The 22,255-nt window shown below is 39.7% G+C and overlaps 6 non-coding genes across 6 annotated transcripts; all 6 read left to right on the plus strand.

The window, feature by feature from the left end:
- Window positions 1-995: 995 nt before the first annotated feature.
- TRNAM-CAU (transfer RNA methionine (anticodon CAU)) lies at window positions 996-1,068 on the plus strand. The gene has a single exon. It is a non-coding gene; the product is annotated as a tRNA-Met (tRNA).
- Window positions 1,069-2,132: 1,064 nt separating this feature from the next.
- On the plus strand, window positions 2,133-2,205 carry TRNAM-CAU (transfer RNA methionine (anticodon CAU)). Its single transcript has one exon. It is a non-coding gene; the product is annotated as a tRNA-Met (tRNA).
- Window positions 2,206-13,590: 11,385 nt separating this feature from the next.
- On the plus strand, window positions 13,591-13,663 carry TRNAM-CAU (transfer RNA methionine (anticodon CAU)). Its single transcript has one exon. It is a non-coding gene; the product is annotated as a tRNA-Met (tRNA).
- A 1,064-nt stretch (window positions 13,664-14,727) lies between these two features.
- On the plus strand, window positions 14,728-14,800 carry TRNAM-CAU (transfer RNA methionine (anticodon CAU)). Its single transcript has one exon. It is a non-coding gene; the product is annotated as a tRNA-Met (tRNA).
- Window positions 14,801-15,816: 1,016 nt separating this feature from the next.
- On the plus strand, window positions 15,817-15,889 carry TRNAR-CCU (transfer RNA arginine (anticodon CCU)). Its single transcript has one exon. It is a non-coding gene; the product is annotated as a tRNA-Arg (tRNA).
- A 1,023-nt stretch (window positions 15,890-16,912) lies between these two features.
- On the plus strand, window positions 16,913-16,985 carry TRNAM-CAU (transfer RNA methionine (anticodon CAU)). Its single transcript has one exon. It is a non-coding gene; the product is annotated as a tRNA-Met (tRNA).
- The last annotated feature ends 5,270 nt before the right edge of the window (window positions 16,986-22,255 follow it).

Below are 22,255 nucleotides of genomic sequence, written 5' to 3' on the forward strand. Positions count from 1 at the left end.
TGCAACTGTGTTTACTGCAAAGTTGACAGAAGATGGGGAAATTGGACCGTCAGGATGAGAGGAGTTTTCTCTTTCTAGATTTGGAAATGTCTCCGACTGTTAAAGTTCTTTAGACTAAAAAAATGGGGATGCTGTCAAATCCCTGGTCAGATGTGAAACTAATTTACGAAGAAGGGGAACATAAAGCATTTTCCATTGTCTTCTTTCAGATTGTTGTCCTCAGAGCAGTGGTTTTCAGTCTGATAGTCAATCTGGTGTCTCAGAAAGTTGACAGACCATCCAGAAATGTTACCTATCAAGATTGAAGGATTATTCTGTTTACAGCAGGAAGTAAACTATGAAACCTTGCATGCTACAGAATGAGTTTAGGCCAACAATAATGGGAAAGGTGCCAAATTAATCATCAAGCTTGCAGCTAATTTTGTAAAATAGAGAGCATAAGGCATTTCCATTGTCTTGTTCATAATTATTGACCTCAGAGTGCAGAATTGCAACCTGAGGACCAGAATTTCTTTTCTCAGACAATTGCTAGAACATAGAGAAATGTAGCCTCTCTTGACTTCATATACCATTGCCATCTGAGAACCACAATTCCATTTCTCACCCAGTTGAAAGAACATCCGGAACTGTTAGCAGTCTTGAATTCTGACTGACAATAGAGGTGTTGGAATTGTCAAAGCATTTGACATTTTCAAAAAAGAATTTAAGGAAAAGGGGAGCGTTTGTGCAAGAAGGAAGAAAGCACCTAGGTGAAAATATCAACACATTTTCTTAAGTTTTTTACTTCTGTCTCTAAAGTTGACTGTTTATTTATTGAAATAGCGGGAATCAGACGCGGTTTGCCTGGGTGAAAACTAAGAATCCTTATCGCTACACCATATGAAAACACCTTGAGACAACCTTTCAATGTTTGAAATAGTGACAAAATAAAATTTTTGGAATCCATTGCATAATCCTTGATTTACCACCTTGTGAACAGAAAGCACCAACCAACTGCTTTGTTAGCGCAGTAGGTAGCGTGTCAGGCTCATAATCTGAAGGTCGTGAGTTCGGTCCTCACACAGGGCACATTTTGATGTTTGTCTAGAAAGCATTACAGTCTGAGAGATGCAACTGTGTTTACTGCAAAGTTGACAGAAGATGAGGAAATTGGACCGTCAGGATGAGAGGAGTTTTCTCTTTCTAGATTTGGAAATGTTCTCAGAAAGTTGACAGACCATCCAGAAATGTTACCTAAAAACAGTCGGAGGACTGTTGAAGTTCTTTAGACTAAAAAAATGGGGATGCTGTGAAATCCCTGGTCAGATGTGAAACTTATTTAGGAAGAAGGGGAACATAAAGCATTTTCCATTGTCCTCAGAGCAGTGGTTTTCAGTCTGATAGTCAATCTGGTGTCTCAGAAAGTTGACAGACCATCCAGAAATGTTACCTATCAAGATTGAAGGATTATTCTGTTTACAGCAGGAAATAAACTATGAAACCTTGCATTCTACAGAATGAGTTTAGGCCAACAATAATGGGAAAGGTGCCAAATTAATCATCAAGCTTGCAGCTAATTTTGTAAAATAGAGAGCATAAGGCATTTCCATTGTCTTGTTCATGATTATTGACCTCAGAGTGCAGAATTGCAACCTGAGGACCAGAATTTCTTTTCTCAGACAATTGCTAGAACATAGAGAAATGTAGCCTCTCTTGACTTCATATACCATTGCCATCTGAGAACCACAATTCCATTTCTCACCCAGTTGAAAGAACATCCGGAACTGTTAGCAGTCTTGAATTCTGACTGACAATAGAGGTGTTGGAATTGTCAAAGCATTTGACATTTTCAAAAAAGAATTTAAGGAAAAGGGGAGCATTTGTGCAAGAAGGAAGAAAGCACCTAGGTGAAAATATCAACACATTTTCTTAAGTTTTTTACTTCTGTCTCTAAAGTTGACTGTTTATTTATTGAAATAGCGGGAATCAGACGCGGTTTGCCTGGGTGAAAACTAAGAATCCTTATCGCTACACCATATGAAAACACCTTGAGACAACCTTTCAATGTTTGAAATAGTGACAAAATAAAATTTTTGGAATCCATTGCATAATCCTTGATTTACCACCTTGTGAACAGAAAACGCCAACCAACTGCCTTGTTAGCGCAGTAGGTAGCGTGTCAGTCTCATAATCTGAAGGTCGTGAGTTCGATCCTCACACAGTGCACATTTTGATGTTTGTCTAGAAAGCATTACAGTCTGAGAGATGCAACTGTGTTTACTGCAAAGTTGACAGAAGATGGGGACATTGGACCGTCAGGATGAGAGGAGTTTTCTTTCTAGATTTGGAAATGTCTCCGACTGTTGAAGTTCTTTAGACTACAAAAATGGGGATGCTGTGAAAACCTTGGTCAGATGTGAAACTAATTTAGGAAGAAGGGGAACATAAAGCATTTTCCATTGTCCTCAGAGCAGTGCTTTTCAGTCTGAGAGTCAATTCGGTGTCTCAGAAAGTTGACAGACCATCCAGAAATGTTACCTATCAAGATTGAAGGATTATTCTGTTTGCAGCAGGAAATAAGCTATGAAACCTTGCATGCTACAGAATGAGTTTAGGCCAACAATAATGGAAAAGGTGCCAAATTAATCATCAAGCTTGCAGCTAATTTTGGAAAATAGAGAGCATAAGGCATTTCCATTGTCTTGTTCATGATTATTGACCTCAGAGTGCAGAATTGCAACCTGAGGACCAGAATTTCTTTTCTCAGACAGTTGCTAGAACATAGAGAAATGTAGCCTATCTTGACTTCATATAGGGCAGCACAGTGGCCTAGTGGTTAGCACTTCTGCCTCACAGCACTGGGGTCATGAGTTCGATTCCTGACCATGGCCTTATCTGTGTGGAGTTTGTATGTTCTCCCTGTGTTTGCGTGGGTTTCCTCCCACACTCCAAAAAATAACATACTGGTAGGTTAATTAGCTGCTGTCAAAAATTACCCTAGTCTCTCCCTCTCTGTCTGTCTGTGTGAGTGTGTTAATTAGGGAATTAAGACTGTAAGCTCCAATGGGGCAGGGACTGATGTGAATGAGTTCTCTGTACAGCGCTGCGGAATTAGTGGCGCTATATAAATAAATGATGATGATGATGATGATGATACCATTGCCATCTGAGAACCACAATTCCATTTCTCACCCAGTTGAAAGAACATACGGAACTGTTAGCAGTCTTGAATTCTGACTGACAATAGAGGTGTTGGAATTGTCAAAGCATTTGACATTTTCAAAAAAGAATTTAAGGAAAAGGGGAGCGTTTGTGCAAGAAGGAAGAAAGCACCTAGGTGCAAATATCAACACATTTTCTTAAGTTTTTTACTTCTGTCTCTGAAGTTGACTGTTTATTTATTGAAATAGCGGGAATCAGACGCGGTTTGCCTGGGTGAAAACTAAGAATCCTTATCGCTACACCATATGAAAACACCTTGAGACAACCTTTCAATGTTTGAAATAGTGACAAAATAAAATTTCTGCTTTAGAGAGAACAAGAGAAGGAGCCAGACCAAAAGGACCAAATAGAGACTCTAAGGGCACCCCTGAAAATCTAGGAGACAATAGCCCCCCTAAATCTAACACCGCATCCTCTTCTTCCTCTTTTTTAGGGGGATGCCCCAATTCACAAACTTACGCCCAAATATCTCAAGGGCGAGGCCCCCAAATATTAAAAAGAAACAGAGAACCGGAACTAGAGGACGTAGAGGAAGAGCCTCCAAATCTCACAAAAAATCTTCGCCGGTTCTGAGTAACAAAGGTATCTTTAATTTATCTAAGAAAAAATTGTCTGAATCTGAATTGAGATTACTAAACAAGGGTTTGAAATTTGCCTCTGCCTCTAAACCGAATCTTTTTAGTCTATTTGTAGATCTCAATAGATATATGAAGGGCCTTAGTAGAAAAAGATATTTTGCCCACAAGGCTTTGAAAAAATCAAAAACGGAAGGCATGCCAATTATTCTAGATTCAGATGACATGGCAGCTCTTGGCAATCTTGAATCTTTAAGGGCAGAAAATCTAACTGAGGAGTCGACGGCTGTCTCCCAGACTGTAAATTTGTTCAATATAAATACTGTATATTCAGGTAAAGAGTTCAAGAATCCCTCTAATTTTTACCCTTTACAATTTAAGGGTCCGTTTGTGGAGAGCTTCTATAAAACCACCATGAACGATTTTAGGAATTTATGTGAAAAGTTAACAAGTGAACCCCTAAAAGATAACCTAACTCCATTAGAGAGAAAGGCCATTAAAGATCTCTTGTCAGATGGTAATATTATTATCAAGCCGGCTGATAAGGGGGGTGGCTTGGTTCTTCAGGACAAGGATGATTATGTCCTTGAAGCAATGAGACAACTCAATGACACAAGGTTTTATACCAGATTGGATTCAAATCCAACATCTTTGTTTCAACATGAGTTGCGGGATCTCCTTGATTCAGCTCTTGCCGAAAATGTGATCTCCAAAGATGTTTTTTGGTTTCTCTTTATATCACACCCGGTGATCCCTACCTATTATCATTTACCTAAAATTCACAAGTCCCTGCACGCACCTCCTGGTAGACCTATTATTTCTGGTGTTGGTTCTTTGACGAGTAATTTATCTTATTATGTTGATGCACACCTTCAACCTTATGTTTTTTTATTAAAGTCGCACATTAAAGATACTCTATCATTTTTGAAGCTTGTGGATGGAATTCAATGGAAAGCCTCATATCAATTTCTAACGTGTGATGTGGAGGCCCTTTACTCTAATATTCCACATGACAAGGGCATTGAGGCAGTATCTAAATTTTTGACTGCCTCGGACTTAAATAGCCATATGTGCGATTTTATTTTATCATCTATTAAGTTTATTCTTCAACACAACTATTTTTTGTTTGATACACATTTTTATTTACAGACACTGGGCACGGCCATGGGGACCAGGTTCGCCCCGAGTTTTGCGAACCTCTATATGGGGCTCTTTGAAGAGCAGTACATCTGGGGTTCTGGATTCGGGGCGAGCCTGGTCCTCTATGGCAGATATATTGATGATCTGTTTTTTATTTGGGATGGGGATGATTTTTCTATTTCTTCCTTTGTTGCACATCTTAACTCTAATAATTTTGGTCTACGGTTTACAAGTAATTTCAATAAGGAGACCATCAACTTCTTGGATGTCACATTGAAGGTAAGTAACAGTACGATTTGTACTGAAACTTACTCTAAACCAATCGATGCTCATAGTTTCCTGCACTATAAAAGCAATCACTTTAGGCCCTGGAAGGACAATATCCCTAAGGGTCAATTTATGAGGATGAAAAGGAATTGTTCAATCAATAATGATTTTAAGAAACATGCTGCTATCGTTTATCAATCATTTGAAGAACAGGGCTATCCATCAAAAGTATTACAACGTGCTTTAGATGTTGTAACGGATATTGATAGAATCAACCTGGTCAACTCACCATTTAGGAATAAACAAAAGTCCAGTGATAAGGATAGATCTCTAATGTTTACTACACAATATAATAGCTATGCTCATCGAATTAAACATATCGTCAATAAGAATTCTATGATACTGGTAGCTGACGATCTACTGAGCTCCTCAATTTCGAGGAATAATAATGTTGTGTTCAGAAAATCCCGTAATCTGAAAGAATATTTGTCACCGAGTTTCTTTGACCCCAAAAGGTCAGCGAAACCATCCACTAATGGTTTACTAATGAAGAATTGGCTAACCATGAGACCTAATGGCTTCTATCGGTGTGGTAGGAAAAAATGTTTGACATGTGGGTTTGCAGATCATAAATGTACTTCTTTTACTTCCCATGTTTCTGGGGAGAAATTTGTTATTGACAAAATATTGAACTGCCAATCCACATATGTTGTCTATCTGATAAATTGTTCATGTGGTTCACAGTATGTGGGGCGGACTATCCGCTCTGTGGGAGTACGCTTCACAGAACATCGCAGAAATATTTTGAAAAATGTGAAAACCCATAGTTTATCAATGCATGTCAATACATGTATGAATGGTTCTCTGGATGGACTCCAAATTAGGGCTATTGAACAAATTGACATCACCCCTAGGGGTGGTGATAGATTCAATCTCTTATGTCGTAGAGAGGCATACTGGATATTTAGATTGAATTCCATGGTTCCTTACGGCCTTAATGAAAGTATAGAACTAAATAATATGTGAATGAAGACCAGTTCAGTAGGGTCATCTGTGATATTTGTTATGTATATTCTACTATGTTTGATAGGGCTCTTGTTACACATCTTTAGGGTTTATGTTTTTAAAGTTATTTAATTTAATTAATCTTTATTTATATGATTATAAGATCTTTGTATCTACAAGTTTTTATTTAGTTCATTTGGCCTCATGTCAGTTTTATATAACTTGATCCGTAAGCTAAGCAGGATTAGGTGGGGCCAATACTTGGATGGGAGACCGCTTCCTCCATTAGATTTTTTTTTTTTTTTTTATTGTTATTTGGTGTTTAATTATAAGAAAGTCTTTCTATTTCATATTTTATATGTTTAAGCAAATCTTCTATGCCTTATATATATATATATATATATATATATATATATATATGTATTTATATATATATGTATATATATATGATTTGTCATTTATTTTATGGTCCGTGATTGGGATCATGCAGCTCAAGACCTATTTATTTATTTGTTTATTTATACACAAGCGTATACTGGTTCATATAGTGCCGTTTATTATTTGGCACGAAGGGTTGTTATTATTTTATTATTTTATTTTATTTTGTTTGCCCCATATGCATAATTTACTTGACTATATGTGCAATTGCTCCCCAGACAGTTTTATAGGGTTTGGTGGAAACATTTACACAGCCCATATTATACGCTGATTTAAAACACACTGACGATTGGAATCAAAACCCCTTGATTGGCTGGATGATGTCACGTGATACATACGGACCGGCCTTAAATGACATGTGGATACTCTGGCAATCTTATTCCTCTGATGAAACCGTGCTTGTCACGGAGAAACGCGTCAGGACAATTTGATTTGGCATACTACCTATAGCCATTCAGGACACCTTCCTCCTATACCCCGGGGTATCCAGCTGGATCCAAGTAAGTGGAGCGCGGAATTTATGTTACATTGCCTCCGTTGTACAATCTGCATCGGCTACGCAAAGTGGAGTTTCAACTGGTCTAAGACTTTGTCATTATTGCTGCAGTTGTCTGCATGCTAATTCCAACCCACTCGGCTGCCGTTTGTTTGTGAAAATCAGGAGAGCTTTACATTTCTTCATTGAAACCGAATGTGATCCGTTTATAACTAAGGATCTCCACTGTCTATTTGTTGCAGTGAGCATCCGACACTTCAAAATCATAAGAGAACTAATAGTGCTACCATCCAAGATACTTTTGATTATCAGATGATTCCATCAACTAAGTAATATACACGATGATTCACTTGTTCTGAATGATTTTAATTCTTTACATGTTCACATGTTTATTTGTTTCTGCACTTGGATACATTGTATTCCCAGCTGTCACTAACCTCAGGATTTTAGGAGCAATCAATGCTAATTAGTAGTTTATGGTACCATTAGGTTTTTATTTTCTACTTATATTGCAGTATTAAACTGCTGTATGTAATAACATATGTAATTTTTTTCAAGTGTATTTTATGATATAATAAAAAAACGGTGGATACAGCGCCCCTTTTCCATTTTTTGATACTTGTATGTTTCTGACAGTTTGATATCTGTCATAGGGAGCTGCGGTCCATTACCACATGACATTATATATGATTCATAGCGCCTGATTTATTTTTGTATTTATTTGATTATTTATCTGTTTATTGGGCTGCTTACCCAATCGTTTGTAGTTTTGAGCTGCATTACTCTATATCTTTTTTATCATGTCCACTTTGAGATGTGTAACTGAGCGAGCTGAAAGAAGACAAGGGTATTTGGGGTTACCGGTGTCTTCTACTGGCCCTACTAGTAAAGACCCTAATATAGCCATGTATAAACTGTTTAATAGACTAGAAACCCTATGTCTGGCAGAAACCAGACACTGGTATGATCAATTAACTCTACAGAAATATTTAGATGATAAAATTATTCCGAGAGGTCTACGGATCTTTAAATCAGCATCCTTTCAGGATGACCCAGATTTTTTAAGAGAATGGAATATTACCCTTGACATGTGTTCTTTTAATTTAATGAAGCTTTTGGTCCAATATAGGAACAATAAGGTTCACTCAATAGAGGCAGAAATTGATAAAATTCAGGTTTCCCTTAAAGATTTTGAACGGGAAGAGGGCTTCAAAGAGCGAGACCTTAAAATTAATAAAAGACTGGAAGAATTCGAGAGGTCACTAATCTTAAGGAAGGACAATAAGATGACAAGAGACAAAGATGATTATGTTAATGATAGGGTAAGGTCCTTCAATAGACAATCAAGGAACTGGCCTAAGTTAGCCAGATCTAGATCAAGATCTTCTTCATCTAGACCTCGGTCATACTACAATAATACTAAAAAGTCTAACTTTTTTAGAAGGGATTCTGATCCAACTTCCTTCTCTAAGAATAATAAACATCCTTATGATTCACCAGATCATCCAGCCCCGGAAGATTCATGGAGAAATCCTGATTTCTTAACTAGTAGACAATCGAGAAATACAAATGGGGATTTTGATAGAAGTGCTTTAGAGAGAACAAGAGAAGGAGCCAGACCAAAAGGACCAAATAGAGACTCTAAGGGCACCCCTGAAAATCTAGGAGACAATAGCCCCCCTAAATCTAACACCGCATCCTCTTCTTCCTCTTTTTTAGGGGGATGCCCCAATTCACAAACTTACACCCAAATATCTCAAGGGCGAGGCCCCCAAATATTAAAAAGAAACAGAGAACCGGAACTAGAGGACGTAGAGGAAGAGCCTCCAAATCTCACAAAAAATCTTCGCCGGTTCTGAGTAACAAAGGTATCTTTAATTTATCTAAGAAAAAATTGTCTGAATCTGAATTGAGATTACTAAACAAGTGTTTGAAATTTGCCCCTGCCTCTAAACCGAATCTTTTTAGTCTATTTGTAGATCTCAATAGATATATGAGGGGCCTTAGTAGAAAAAGATATTTTGCCCACAAGGCTTTGAAAAAATCAAAAACGGAAGGCATGCCAATTATTCTAGATTCAGATGACATGGCAGCTCTTGGCAATCTTGAATCTTTAAGGGCAGAAAATCTAACTGAGGAGTCGACGGCTGTCTCCCAGACTGTAAATTTGTTCGATATAAATACTGTATATTCAGGTAAAGAGTTCAAGAATCCCTCTAATTTTTACCCTTTACAATTTAAGGGTCCGTTTGTGGAGAGCTTCTATAAAACCACCATGAACGATTTTAGGAATTTATGTGAAAAGTTAACAAGTGAACCCCTAAAAGATAACCTAACTCCATTAGAGAGAAAGGCCATTAAAGATCTCTTGTCAGATGGTAATATTATTATCAAGCCGGCTGATAAGGGGGGTGGCTTGGTTCTTCAGGACAAGGATGATTATGTCCTTGAAGCAATGAGACAACTCAATGACACAAGGTTTTATACCAGATTGGATTCAAATCCAACATCTTTGTTTCAACATGAGTTGCGGGATCTTCTTGATTCAGCTCTTGCCGAAAATGTGATCTCCAAAGATGTTTTTTGGTTTCTCTTTATATCACACCCGGTGATCCCTACCTATTATCATTTACCTAAAATTCACAAGTCCCTGCACGCACCTCCTGGTAGACCTATTATTTCTGGTGTTGGTTCTTTGACGAGTAATTTATCTTATTATGTTGATGCACACCTTCAACCTTATGTTTTTTTATTAAAGTCGCACATTAAAGATACTCTATCATTTTTGAAGCTTGTGGATGGAATTCAATGGAAAGCCTCATATCAATTTCTAACGTGTGATGTGGAGGCCCTTTACTCTAATATTCCACATGACAAGGGCATTGAGGCAGTATCTAAATTTTTGACTGCCTCGGACTTAAATAGCCATATGTGCGATTTTATTTTATCATCTATTAAGTTTATTCTTCAACACAACTATTTTTTGTTTGATACACATTTTTATTTACAGACACTGGGCACGGCCATGGGGACCAGGTTCGCCCCGAGTTTTGCGAACCTCTATATGGGGCTTTTTGAAGAGCAGTACATCTGGGGTTCTGGATTCGGGGCGAGCCTGGTCCTCTATGGCAGATATATTGATGATCTGTTTTTTATTTGGGATGGGGATGATTTTTCTATTTCTTCCTTTGTTGCACATCTTAACTCTAATAATTTTGGTCTACGGTTTACAAGTAATTTCAATAAGGAGACCATCAACTTCTTGGATGTCACATTGAAGGTAAGTAACAGTACAATTTGTACTGAAACATACTCTAAACCAATCGATGCTCATAGTTTCCTGCACTATAAAAGCAATCACTTTAGGCCCTGGAAGGACAATATCCCTAAGGGTCAATTTATGAGGATGAAAAGGAATTGTTCAATCAATAATGATTTTAAGAAACATGCTGCTATCGTTTATCAATCATTTGAAGAACAGGGCTATCCATCAAAAGTATTACAACGTGCTTTAGATGTTGTAACGGATATTGATAGAATCAACCTGGTCAACTCACCATTTAGGAATAAACAAAAGTCCAGTGATAAGGATAGATCTCTAATGTTTACTACACAATATAATAGCTATGCTCATCGAATTAAACATATCGTCAATAAGAATTCTATGATACTGGTAGCTGACGATCTACTGAGCTGCTCAATTTCGAGGAATAATAATGTTGTGTTCAGAAAATCCCGTAATCTGAAAGAATATTTGTCACCGAGTTTCTTTGACCCCAAAAGGTCAGCGAAACCATCCACTAATGGTTTACTAATGAAGAATTGGCTAACCATGAGACCTAATGGCTTCTATCGGTGTGGTAGGAAAAAATGTTTGACATGTGGGTCTGCAGATCATAAATGTACTTCTTTTACTTCCCATGTTTCTGGGGAGAAATTTGTTATTGACAAAATATTGAACTGCCAATCCACATATGTTGTCTATCTGATAAATTGTTCATGTGGTTCACAGTATGTGGGGCGGACTATCCGCTCTGTGGGAGTACGCTTCACAGAACATCGCAGAAATATTTTGAAAAATGTGAAAACCCATAGTTTATCAATGCATGTCAATACATGTATGAATGGTTCTCTGGATGGACTCCAAATTAGGGCTATTGAACAAATTGACATCACCCCTAGGGGTGGTGATAGATTCAATCTCTTATGTCGTAGAGAGGCATACTGGATATTTAGATTGAATTCCATGGTTCCTTACGGACTCAATGAAAGTATAGAACTAAATAATATGTGAATGAAGACCAGTTCAGTAGGGTCATCTGTGATATTTGTTATGTATATTCTACTATGTTTGATAGGGCTCTTGTTACACATCTTTAGGGTTTATGTTTTTAAAGTTATTTAATTTAATTAATCTTTATTTATATGATTATAAGATCTTTGTATCTACAATTTTTTATTTAGTTCATTTGGCCTCATGTCAGTTTTATATAACTTGATCCGTAAGCTAAGCAGGATTAGGTGGGGCCAATACTTGGATGGGAGACCGCTTCCTCCATTAGATTTTTTTTTTTTTTTATTGTTATTTGGTGTTTAATTATAAGAAAGTCTTTCTATTTCATATTTTATATGTTTAGGCAAATCTTCTATGCCTTATATATATATATATATATATATATATATATATATATATGTATTTATATATATATGTATATATATATGATTTGTCATTTATTTTATGGTCCGTGATTGGGATCATGCAGCTCAAGACCTATTTATTTATTTGTTTATTTATACACAAGCGTATACTGGTTCATATAGTGCCGTTTATTATTTGGCACGAAGGGTTGTTATTATTTTATTATTTTATTTTATTTTGTTTGCCCCATATGCATAATTTACTTGACTATATGTGCAATTGCTCCCCAGACAGTTTTATAGGGTTTGGTGGAAACATTTACACAGCCCATATTATACGCTGATTTAAAACACACTGACGATTGGAATCAAAACCCCTTGATTGGCTGGATGATGTCACGTGATACATACGGACCGGCCTTAAATGACATGTGGATACTCTGGCAATCTTATTCCTCTGATGAAACCGTGCTTGTCACGGAGAAACGCGTCAGGACAATTTGATTTGGCATACTACCTATAGCCATTCAGGACACCTTCTTCCTATACCCCGGGGTATCCAGCTGGATCCAAGTAAGTGGAGCGCGGAATTTATGTTCAATTGCCTCCGTTGTACAATCTGCATCGGCTACGCAAAGTGGAGTTTCAACTGGTCTAAGACTTTGTCATTATTGCTGCAGTTGTCTGCATGCTAATTCCAACCCACTCGGCTGCCGTTTGTTTGTGAAAATCAGGAGAGCTTTACATTTCTTCATTGAAACCGAATGTGATCCGTTTATAACTAAGGATCTCCACTGTCTATTTGTTGCAGTGAGCATCCGACACTTCAAAATCATAAGAGAACTAATAGTGCTACCATCCAAGATACTTTTGATTATCAGATGATTCCATCAACTAAGTAATATACACGATGATTCACTTGTTCTGAATGATTTTAATTCTTTACATGTTCACATGTTTATTTGTTTCTGCACTTGGATACATTGTATTCCCAGCTGTCACTAACCTCAGGATTTTAGGAGCAATCAATGCTAATTAGTAGTTTATGGTACCATTAGGTTTTTATTTTCTACTTATATTGCAGTATTAAACTGCTGTATGTAATAACATATGTAATTTTTTTCAAGTGTATTTTATGATATAATAAAAAAACGGTGGATACAGCGCCCCTTTTCCATTTTTTGATGCTACAGAATGAGTTTAGGCCAACAATAATGGGAAAGGTGCCAAATTAATAATCAAGCTTGCAGCTAATTTTGGAAAATAGAGAGCATAAGGCATTTCCATTGTCTTGTTCATAATTATTGACCTCAGAGTGCAGAATTGCAACCTGAGGACCAGAATTTATTTTCTCAGACAATTGCTAGAACATAGAGAAATGTAGCCTCTCTTGACTTCATATACCATTGCCATCTGAGAACCACAATTCCATTTCTCACCCAGTTGAAAGAACATCCGGAACTGTTAGCAGTCTTGAATTCTGACTGACAATAGAGGTGTTGGAATTGTCAAAGCATTTGACATTTTCAAAAAAGAATTTAAGGAAAAGGGGAGCGTTTGTGCAAGAAGGAAGAAAGCACCTAGGTGAAAATATCAACACATTTTCTTAAATTTTTTACTTCTGTCTCTAAAGTTGACTGTTTATTTATTGAAATAGCGGGAATCAGACGCGGTTTGCCTGGGTGAAAACTAAGAATCCTTATCGCTACACCATATGAAAACACATTGAGACAACCTTTCAATGTTTGAAATAGTGACAAAATAAAATTTTTGGAATCCATTGCATAATCCTTGATTTACCACCTTGTGAACAGAAAACACCAACCAACTGCCTTGTTAGCGCAGTAAGTAGCGTGTCAGTCTCATAATCTGAAGGTCATGAGTTCGATCCTCACACAGGGCACATTTTGATGTTTGTCTAGAAAGCATTACAGTCTGAGAGATGCAACTGTGTTTACTGCAAAGTTGACAGAAGATGAGGAAATTGGACCGTCAGGATGAGAGGAGTTTTCTCTTTCTAGATTTGGAAATGTTCTCAGAAAGTTGACAGACCATCCAGAAATGTTACCTAAAAACAGTCGGAGGACTGTTGAAGTTCTTTAGTCTAAAAAAATGGGGATGCTGTGAAATCCCTGGTCAGATGTGAAACTAATTTAGGAAGAAGGGGAACATAAAGCATTTTCCATTGTCCTCAGAGCAGTGGTTTTCAGTCTGATAGTCAATCTGGTGTCTCAGAAAGTTGACAGACCATCCAGAAATGTTACCTATCAAGATTGAAGGATTATTCTGTTTACAGCAGGAAATAAACTATGAAACCTTGCATGCTACAGAATGAGTTTAGGCCAACAATAATGGGAAAGGTACCAAATTAATCATCAAGCTTGCAGCTAATTTTGTAAAATAGAGAGCATAAGGCATTTCCATTGTCTTGTTCATGATTATTGACCTCAGAGTGCAGAATTGCAACCTGAGGACCAGAATTTCTTTTCTCAGACAATTGCTAGAACATAGAGAAATGTAGCCTCTCTTGACTTCATATACCATTGCCATCTGAGAACCACAATTCCATTTCTCACCCAGTTGAAAGAACATCCGGAACTGTTAGCAGTCTTGAATTCTGACTGACAATAGAGGTGTTGGAATTGTCAAAGCATTTGACATTTTCAAAAAAGAATTTAAGGAAAAGGGGAGCGTTTGTGCAAGAAGGAAGAAAGCACCTAGGTGCAAATATCAACACATTTTCTTAAGTTTTTTACTTCTGTCTCTAAAGTTGACTGTTTATTTATTGAAATAGCGGGAATCAGACGCGGTTTGCCTGGGTGAAAACTAAGAACCCTTATCGCTACACCATATGAAAACAGCTTGAGACAACCTTTCAATGTTTGAAATAGTGACAAAATAAAATTTCTGGAATCCATTGCATAATCCTTGATTTACCACCTTGTCAACAGAAAACGCCAACCAACTGCCTTGTTAGCGCAGTAGGTAGCGTGTCAGTCTCATAATCTGAAGCTTGTGAGTTCGATCCTCACACAGGGCACATTTTGATGTTTGTCTAGAAAGCATTACAGTCTGAGAGATGCAACTGTGTTTACTGCAAAGTTGACAGAAGATGGGGACATTGGACCGTCAGGATGAGAGGAGTTTTCTCTTTCTAGATTTGGAAATGTCTCCGACTGTTGAAGTTCTTTAGACTAAAAAAATGGGGATGCTGTGAAAACCTTGGTCAGATGTGAAACTAATTTAGGAAGAAGGGGAACATAAAGCATTTTCCATTGTCCTCAGAGCAGTGCTTTTCAGTCTGAGAGTCAATCCGGTGTCTCAGAAAGTTGACAGACCATCCAGAAATGTTACCTATCAAGATTGAAGGATTATTCTGTTTGCAGCAGGAAATAAGCTATGAAACCTTGCATGCTACAGAATGAGTTTAGGCCAACAATAATGGGAAAGGTGCCAAATTAATCATCAAGCTTGCAGCTAATTTTCTAAAATAGAGAGCCTAAGGCATTTCCATTGTCTTGTTCATGATTATTGACCTCAGAGTGCAGAATTGCAACCTGAGAACCAGAATTCCTTTTCTCAGACAGCTGCTAGAACATAGAGAAATGTAGCCTCTCTTGACTTCATACACCATTGCCATCTGAGAACCACAATTCCATTTCTCACCCAGTTGAAAGAACATCCGGAAATGTTAGCAGTGTTGAACTCTGACCGACAATAGAGGTGTTGGAATTGTCAAAGCATTTTACATTTTCAAAAAAGAATTTAAGGAAAAGGGGAGCGTTTGTGCAAGAAGGAAGAAAGCACCTAGGTGCAAATATCAACACATTTTCTTAAGTTTTTTACTTCTGTCTCTAAAGTTGACTGTTTATTTATTGAAATAGCGGGAATCAGACGCGGTCTGCCTGGGTGAAAACTAAGAATCCTTATCGCTACACCATATGAAAACAGCTTGAGACAACCTTTCAATGTTTGAAATAGTGACAAAATAAAATTTCTGAATCCATTGAATAATCCTTGATTTACCACCTTGTCAAAGGAAACTGTCAACCAGCTGCCTTGTTAGCGCAGTAGGTAGCGCGTCAGTTTCCTAATCTGAAGGTCGTGAGTTCAATCCTCACACAGTTCACATTTTGATGTTTGTCTAGAAAGCATTACAGTCTGAGAGATGCAACTGTGTTTACTGCAAAGTTGACAGAAGATGGGGAAATTGGACTGTCAGGATGAGAGGAGTTTTCTCTTTCTAGATTTGGAAATGTGTCCGACTGTTGAAGTTCTTTATACTAAAAAAATGGGGATGCTGTCAAATCCCTGGTCAGATGTGAAACTAATTTAGGAAGAAGGGGAACATAAAGCATTTTCCATTGTCTTCTTTCAGATTGTTGTCCTCAGAGCAGTGCTTTTCAGTCTGAGAGTCAATCTGGTGTCTCAGAAAGTTGACAGACCATCCAGAAATGTTACCTACCAAGATTGAAGGATTATTCTGTTTACAGCAGAAAGTAAACTATTAAACCTTGCATGCTACAGAATGAGTTTAGGCCAACAATAATGGGAAAGGTGCCAAATTAATCATCAAGCTTGCAGCTAATTTTGTAAAATAGAGAGCATAAGGCATTTCCATTGTCTTGTTCATGATAATTTACCTCAGAGTACAGAATTGCAACCTGAGAACCAGAATTCCTTTTCTCAGACAGCTGCTAGAACATAGAGACTTGACTTCATACACCATTGCCATCTTAGAACCACAATTCCATTTCTCACCCAGTTGAAAGAACATCCGGAAATGTTAGCAGTGTTGAACTCTGACCGACAATAGAGGTGTTGGAATTGTCAAAGCATTTTACATTTTCAAAAAAGAATTTAAGGAAAAGGGGAGCGTTTGTGCAAGAAGGAAGAAAGCACCTAGGTGCAAATATCAACACATTTTCTTAAGTTTTTTACTTCTGTCTCTAAAGTTGACTGTTTATTTATTGAAATAGCGGGAATCAGACGCGGTTTGCCTGGGTGAAAACTAAGAACCCTTATCGCTACACCATATGAAAACAGCTTGAGACAACCTTTCAATGTTTGAAATAGTGACAAAATAAAATTTCTGGAATCCATTGCATAATCCTTGATTTACCATCTTGTCAACGAAAAATGCCAACCAACTGCCTTGTTAGCGCAGTAGGTAGCGCGTCAGTCTCATAATCTGAAGGTCGTGAGTTCGATCCTCACACAGGGCACATTTTGATGTTTGTCTAGAAAGCATTACAGTGTGAGAAGTGCAACTGTGTTTACTGCAAAGTTGACAGAAGATGGGGAAATTGGACCGTCAGGATGAGAGGAGTTTTCTCTTTCTAGATTTGGAAATGTCTCCGACTGTTGAAGTTCTTTAGACTAAAAAAATGGGGATGCTGTGAAATCCCTGGTCAGATGTGAAACTAATTTAGGAAGAAGGGGAACATAAAGCATTTTCCATTGTCCTCAGAGCAGTGCATTTCAGTCTGAGAGTCAATCTGGTGTCTCAGAAAGTTGACAGACCATCCAGAAATGTTACCTATCAAGATTGAAGGATTATTCAGTTTACAGCAGGAAATAAACTATGAAACCTTGCATGCTACAGAATGAGTTTAGGCCAACAATAATGGGAAAGGTGCCAAATTAATAATCAAGCTTGCAGCTAATTTTGGAAAATAGAGAGCATAAGGCATTTCCATCGTCTTATTCATGATTATTGACCTCAGAGTGCAGAATTGCAACCTGAGAACCAGAATTCCTTTTCTCAGACAGTTGCTAGAACATAGAGAAATGTAGCCTCTCTTGACTTCATACACCATTCCCATCTGAGAACCACAATTCCATTTCTCACCCAGTTGAAAAAACATCCGGAAATGTTAGCAGTCTTGAATTCTGACCGACAATAGAGGTGTTGGAATTGTCAAAGCATTTGACATTTTCAAAAAAGAATTTAAGGAAAAGGGGAGCGTTTGTGCAAGAAGGAAGAAAGCACCTAGGTGCAAATATCAACACATTTTCTTAAGTTTTTTACTTCTGTCTCTAAAGTTGACTGTTTATTTATTGAAATAGCGGGAATCAGACGCGGTTTGCCTGGGTGAAAACTAAGAATCCTTATCGCTACACCATATGAAAACACCTTGAGACAACCTTTCAATGTTTGAAATAGTGACAAAATAAAATTGCTGGAATCCATTGCATAATCGTTAATTTACCACCTTGTCAAAGGAAAATGCCAACCAGCTGCCTTGTTAGTGTAGTCCAGGGGTGGGCAAACCTGTCCTCAAGGGCCATATCCAGTTCATGTTTTTAGGATTTCTTTAATCATGTACAGCTGAGTTAATCTATTTGGCTGGGTCAGTAATTATCCCACCTGTTTCTACAGACAGAAATCCTAAAAACATGAACTGGATATGGCCCTTGAGGACAGGTTTGCCCACCCCTGGTGTAGTCGGTAGCGTGGCATTCTCACAATCCGAAGGTCGTGAATTTGATCCTCACACAGGGCACATTTTGATGATGTTTGTATAGAAAGCATTAGAGTCTGAGAGATGCAACTGTATTTCCTCCACATTTGACAGAATATTGGTTCGTTAGGATGAGAGTAAGTTTTCTCTTTCTAATTTTGGAAATGTCTCTGACTGTTGGAAGTTCTTCAGACCAAAATAAAGAGATGGTGTCAAATCTCTGATCTCATGTGACACTAATTTAGGAAAAACAGGAGCATAAAGCATTTTTCATTGTTTTCTTCAAGATTACTGTCTGTACTCATTCAATGGTAAAATCAGTTCAGTATCATACAGACTATCACCTTCCTTTCAGATCTATCCAGTGTTCCACATTTCACTTCTGAAATCAGTGGTGTAGGTACCATTTCCTAGACGTAAGTTGGTTCCACCTCCGTAGAGGAGATAGAGTGCCAACAAGAATAAATCAACAGTTGATCCTTGAATCTTGCAGATCTTTGCGAGGAGTGCAGTACTCTTGGATTAAGTCAACCAATGCTCACGCACCTGCACTGCTCGCCAAAGTCTTTAGGGTGGATCCAGGCAAACCTAGAGGGTCACATCGAGAGTGTGCTCTTAAAAGGGAGGGTACTGTTTGCAGAAAGCTGTCAGAAAACAATAACTGTGAGCATCTGCAACACAGATGACAGCTAATATTCACAATGACAGTGTCACGGGCACTAGGAGTTCTGCCCAGGATTCACCAGTTGACTATGCTTACCAGAGGGGCGGAGTTTGCACAGCGGTCCTCTGGCAGTAGGGTGAATAGTGGAACGTATATAACAGCAGATGGAGAGAGGATGCCAATGGAATTGATGATAGTCAGTGACTTGCAGCTATACTGGTAGATGAGTCAGCGACTTGCAGCAGCTATACTGGTAGATGAGTCAGCGACTTGCAGCTATAGTGGAAAGGCAGGTTTCAACCACGGAGAGCAGGGTGGACGTAAGCAGGTGAAGGAAGGTAATGGGAGAGTCAGTGGTCTGCGGATAGCAAGTTGTACCACTGCTGTGATGGGAAGACTTGTCCAAGTGCAGGTAGGTAGCGGGAGAGTCAGTGGTCTGCGTTCAGCAAGTTGTACCACTGCTGTGAAGGGAAGACTTGTCCAGGTGCAGGTAGGTAGCGGGGAAGTCAGTGGTCTGCAGATTACAAGTTGTACCACTGCTGTGAAGGGAAGACTTGTCCAGGTGCAGGTAGGTAGAGGAGGCGTCAGTGGTCTGCGGATAGCAAGTTGTACCACTGCGAGTAAGTGAGGACTGGTCCAGGTGCGGATAAGTGGAGGAATGAAAAGAGTCAATAACTGTATGAAGACAATGAGAGCACAGAGGAACTGTTCCAAACAGATATGCATCGTTACAGCTAATAGTCTATAGCGGTATGTATACCGCTGCTGAGTAGAGAGGCTTGTACAAAGCAGATATGCAGCGTAACAGCTAATAGTCTATAGCGGGTATGGATACCGCTGATGAGTAGAGAAGCTTGTCCAACGAGGATATGCAGGCACAGCAGGAGCGCTGAACGGCTGTAGCGGGTATGGGAACCGCAGGTGAGCAGAGCAGGTAATCCAGCAGACAGCTGAGGACATGAGCAGGATACAGGAGTCAGTAGCGGGTATGAGAACCGCTGATGAGCAGAGCAGGTAATCCAGCAGACAGCCGAGGACACGAGCAGGATACAGGAGTCAGTAGCGGGTATGGGAACCACCGATGAGTAGAGCAGGTAATCAGCAGGAAGCTGAAGACACAAGCAGGACACCTTCAGAGACTCACAGGGAATGAGACTCAAGATCAGGCAACAATACAATGAGCACAGGTGCCTTAAATAGGGAGAGGTGCCTGATCCACCAATTAGATTAAAAGCAAAGGTCATAAGAGTTCTTGGATGCAGCGCATGCGCAGTCCATCAAGATGGCGGACGGCCGCGGCTCAGGACAGGCACCGGCAGGAAGGATAGAGAACCACGCACCAGCGCAGAGGCACTCATGGTCCGGTGAGAGACAGACAGCTACAAACACCTTCTCTCAATTCCTGTAATCAGCACACTGCTAAGAACAGCAATCTAGCTAGTCACCTCACCTGGACCACTGCACAGCGTACTTTACTCTGCAATCAGACCTTCAGTGAAAAAGACGATCAGATCAATGCATCACACCCCTTTATATCCTTTATAATGTCCCTCAATTGTACCAAACCTTTGCAGGAACATAGTTTTGTTTTGGATTTCGCTGCATGTATTTTGAAGAAGGCTCATTCATGATTCTATCTTCTCCAATCTTTCGTCCCTCACTAGTTTATATGCCATTATTTTGTTTTTCCTGATTGTACATTTACAAGTTTCTACTTTTTACCTGTTATTATTCTACTATTTATATGCCTTTATCTTGTTTTTCCTGATTTTATATTTACCAGCAACTAGTTTTACCTGTTATTATTCTTGCCTATTTCCATTGTCCTAATTACCTCTCCTTCTATTATTCTTTGCCTTCCATGCCCTAATTGGTTATTGTCCTCCATCTTGCTATTGTCTCCCTGCTTATTCTTACCTGTTATCCGCTGTCCTTACTATCTTACTGTTCTGCTATCATTCTTACCTGTCTTCATTGTCCTTATTATCACACTGTACTGTTGTTCCATGCCCTCCATGAACTAATTCGTTATTATCTTCCACCTTTTCATTGTCTTCCTGCCTTTGTTCTTACCTGTTTTTCACTGTCCCCACTATCTCACTGTTCTGTTACTCTCTCTCCCTACTATGCCTCCCCGCTCTCACTCCATACCCATACTCTCCCCCCGCCCTACCTCTCCCGTTCCTCCCCGCCATCCCCCGCGCGCTGCTCATCTTGCTAACCTCATCCCCATTTCCCCCCTCTCCTCTCCCCCTTTCTTCTGTGCCCTCTGGAATGCCAGATCCGTCCGCAACAAGCTGACTGCTATCCACGACCTCTTTCTATCCAACTCCTTTAACCTTCTTGCCGTTACTGAAACCTGGCTCTCCGATTCTGATACTACTTCCCCCGCTGCCCTCTCCTATGGTGGCCTCTCCTTCACCCACTCCGCCAGGCCTGGTGCCCGCCCTGGTGGTGGAGTTGGCCTCCTCCTCTCCTCCACCTGTACTTTTCGTGTCATTCCCCCTGAACCCTCCCTCTCCTTCTCCTCTTTTGAAGCTCACTCCATCCGCCTCTTCTACCCCATCTTCTACCCCATCACTGTCATCTACCGCCCCCCTGGCCCCACCTCCCTCTTCCTTGACAACTTTGCTAGCTGGCTTCCTCACTACCTCTCCTCCGATCTCCCCTCGATCATTCTCGGTGACTTTAATATCCCCATCGACAACCCCACCTACCCTGCTTCCAGCAAACTGCTCACCCTCTTCCTCCCTTGGTCTCACCCAATGGACCTCCTCCTCTACCCACTGCCTTGGTCACTCCCTTGATCTTGTCTTCTCCTACCTATGTAATCTCTCCGACTTCTCCATCTCTCCCTTTCCTCTATCCGACCACCATCTTCTCTCCTTCTCTCTCTCCTCTTCTCCTGCTCCCCTCCCCCTGCCCAAACCTACTCTGTCCATACGCAACCTCAATGCTCTTGACCCTGCCTCTCTGTCCTCCTCTCTCGATACCCTCCTTTCTCCCCTTTCCTCCCAGGCCTGCCCCAACCAGGCGGTCTCCCTCTACAATCACACCCTCACCTCCGCTCTGGACGCGGTCGCCCCTGCCCACTCCGTCCACCCCCGCTGCTCCAAACCCCAACCCTGGCACTCCAAATTTACCCGCTTCCTCCAAAAATGCTCCCGTTCCGCCGAACGTCACGGGAGAAAATCCCGCTCCCTGGCTGACTTCCTCCACTTTAAATTCATCCTTTCATCCTACAGCTCTGCCCTCTCACTCGCTAAACAATCTTTCTTTAAATCCCTCATATCTTCCCAGTCCTCTAACCCCCGCCGCCTCTTTGCCACCTTCAGCACTCTCTTGGCCCCCTCCCCTCCCCCCCACC

Source organism: Mixophyes fleayi, chromosome 4 (assembly GCF_038048845.1).
Source record: "Mixophyes fleayi isolate aMixFle1 chromosome 4, aMixFle1.hap1, whole genome shotgun sequence".
NCBI classification, from domain to species: Eukaryota; Metazoa; Chordata; class Amphibia; order Anura; family Limnodynastidae; genus Mixophyes; species Mixophyes fleayi.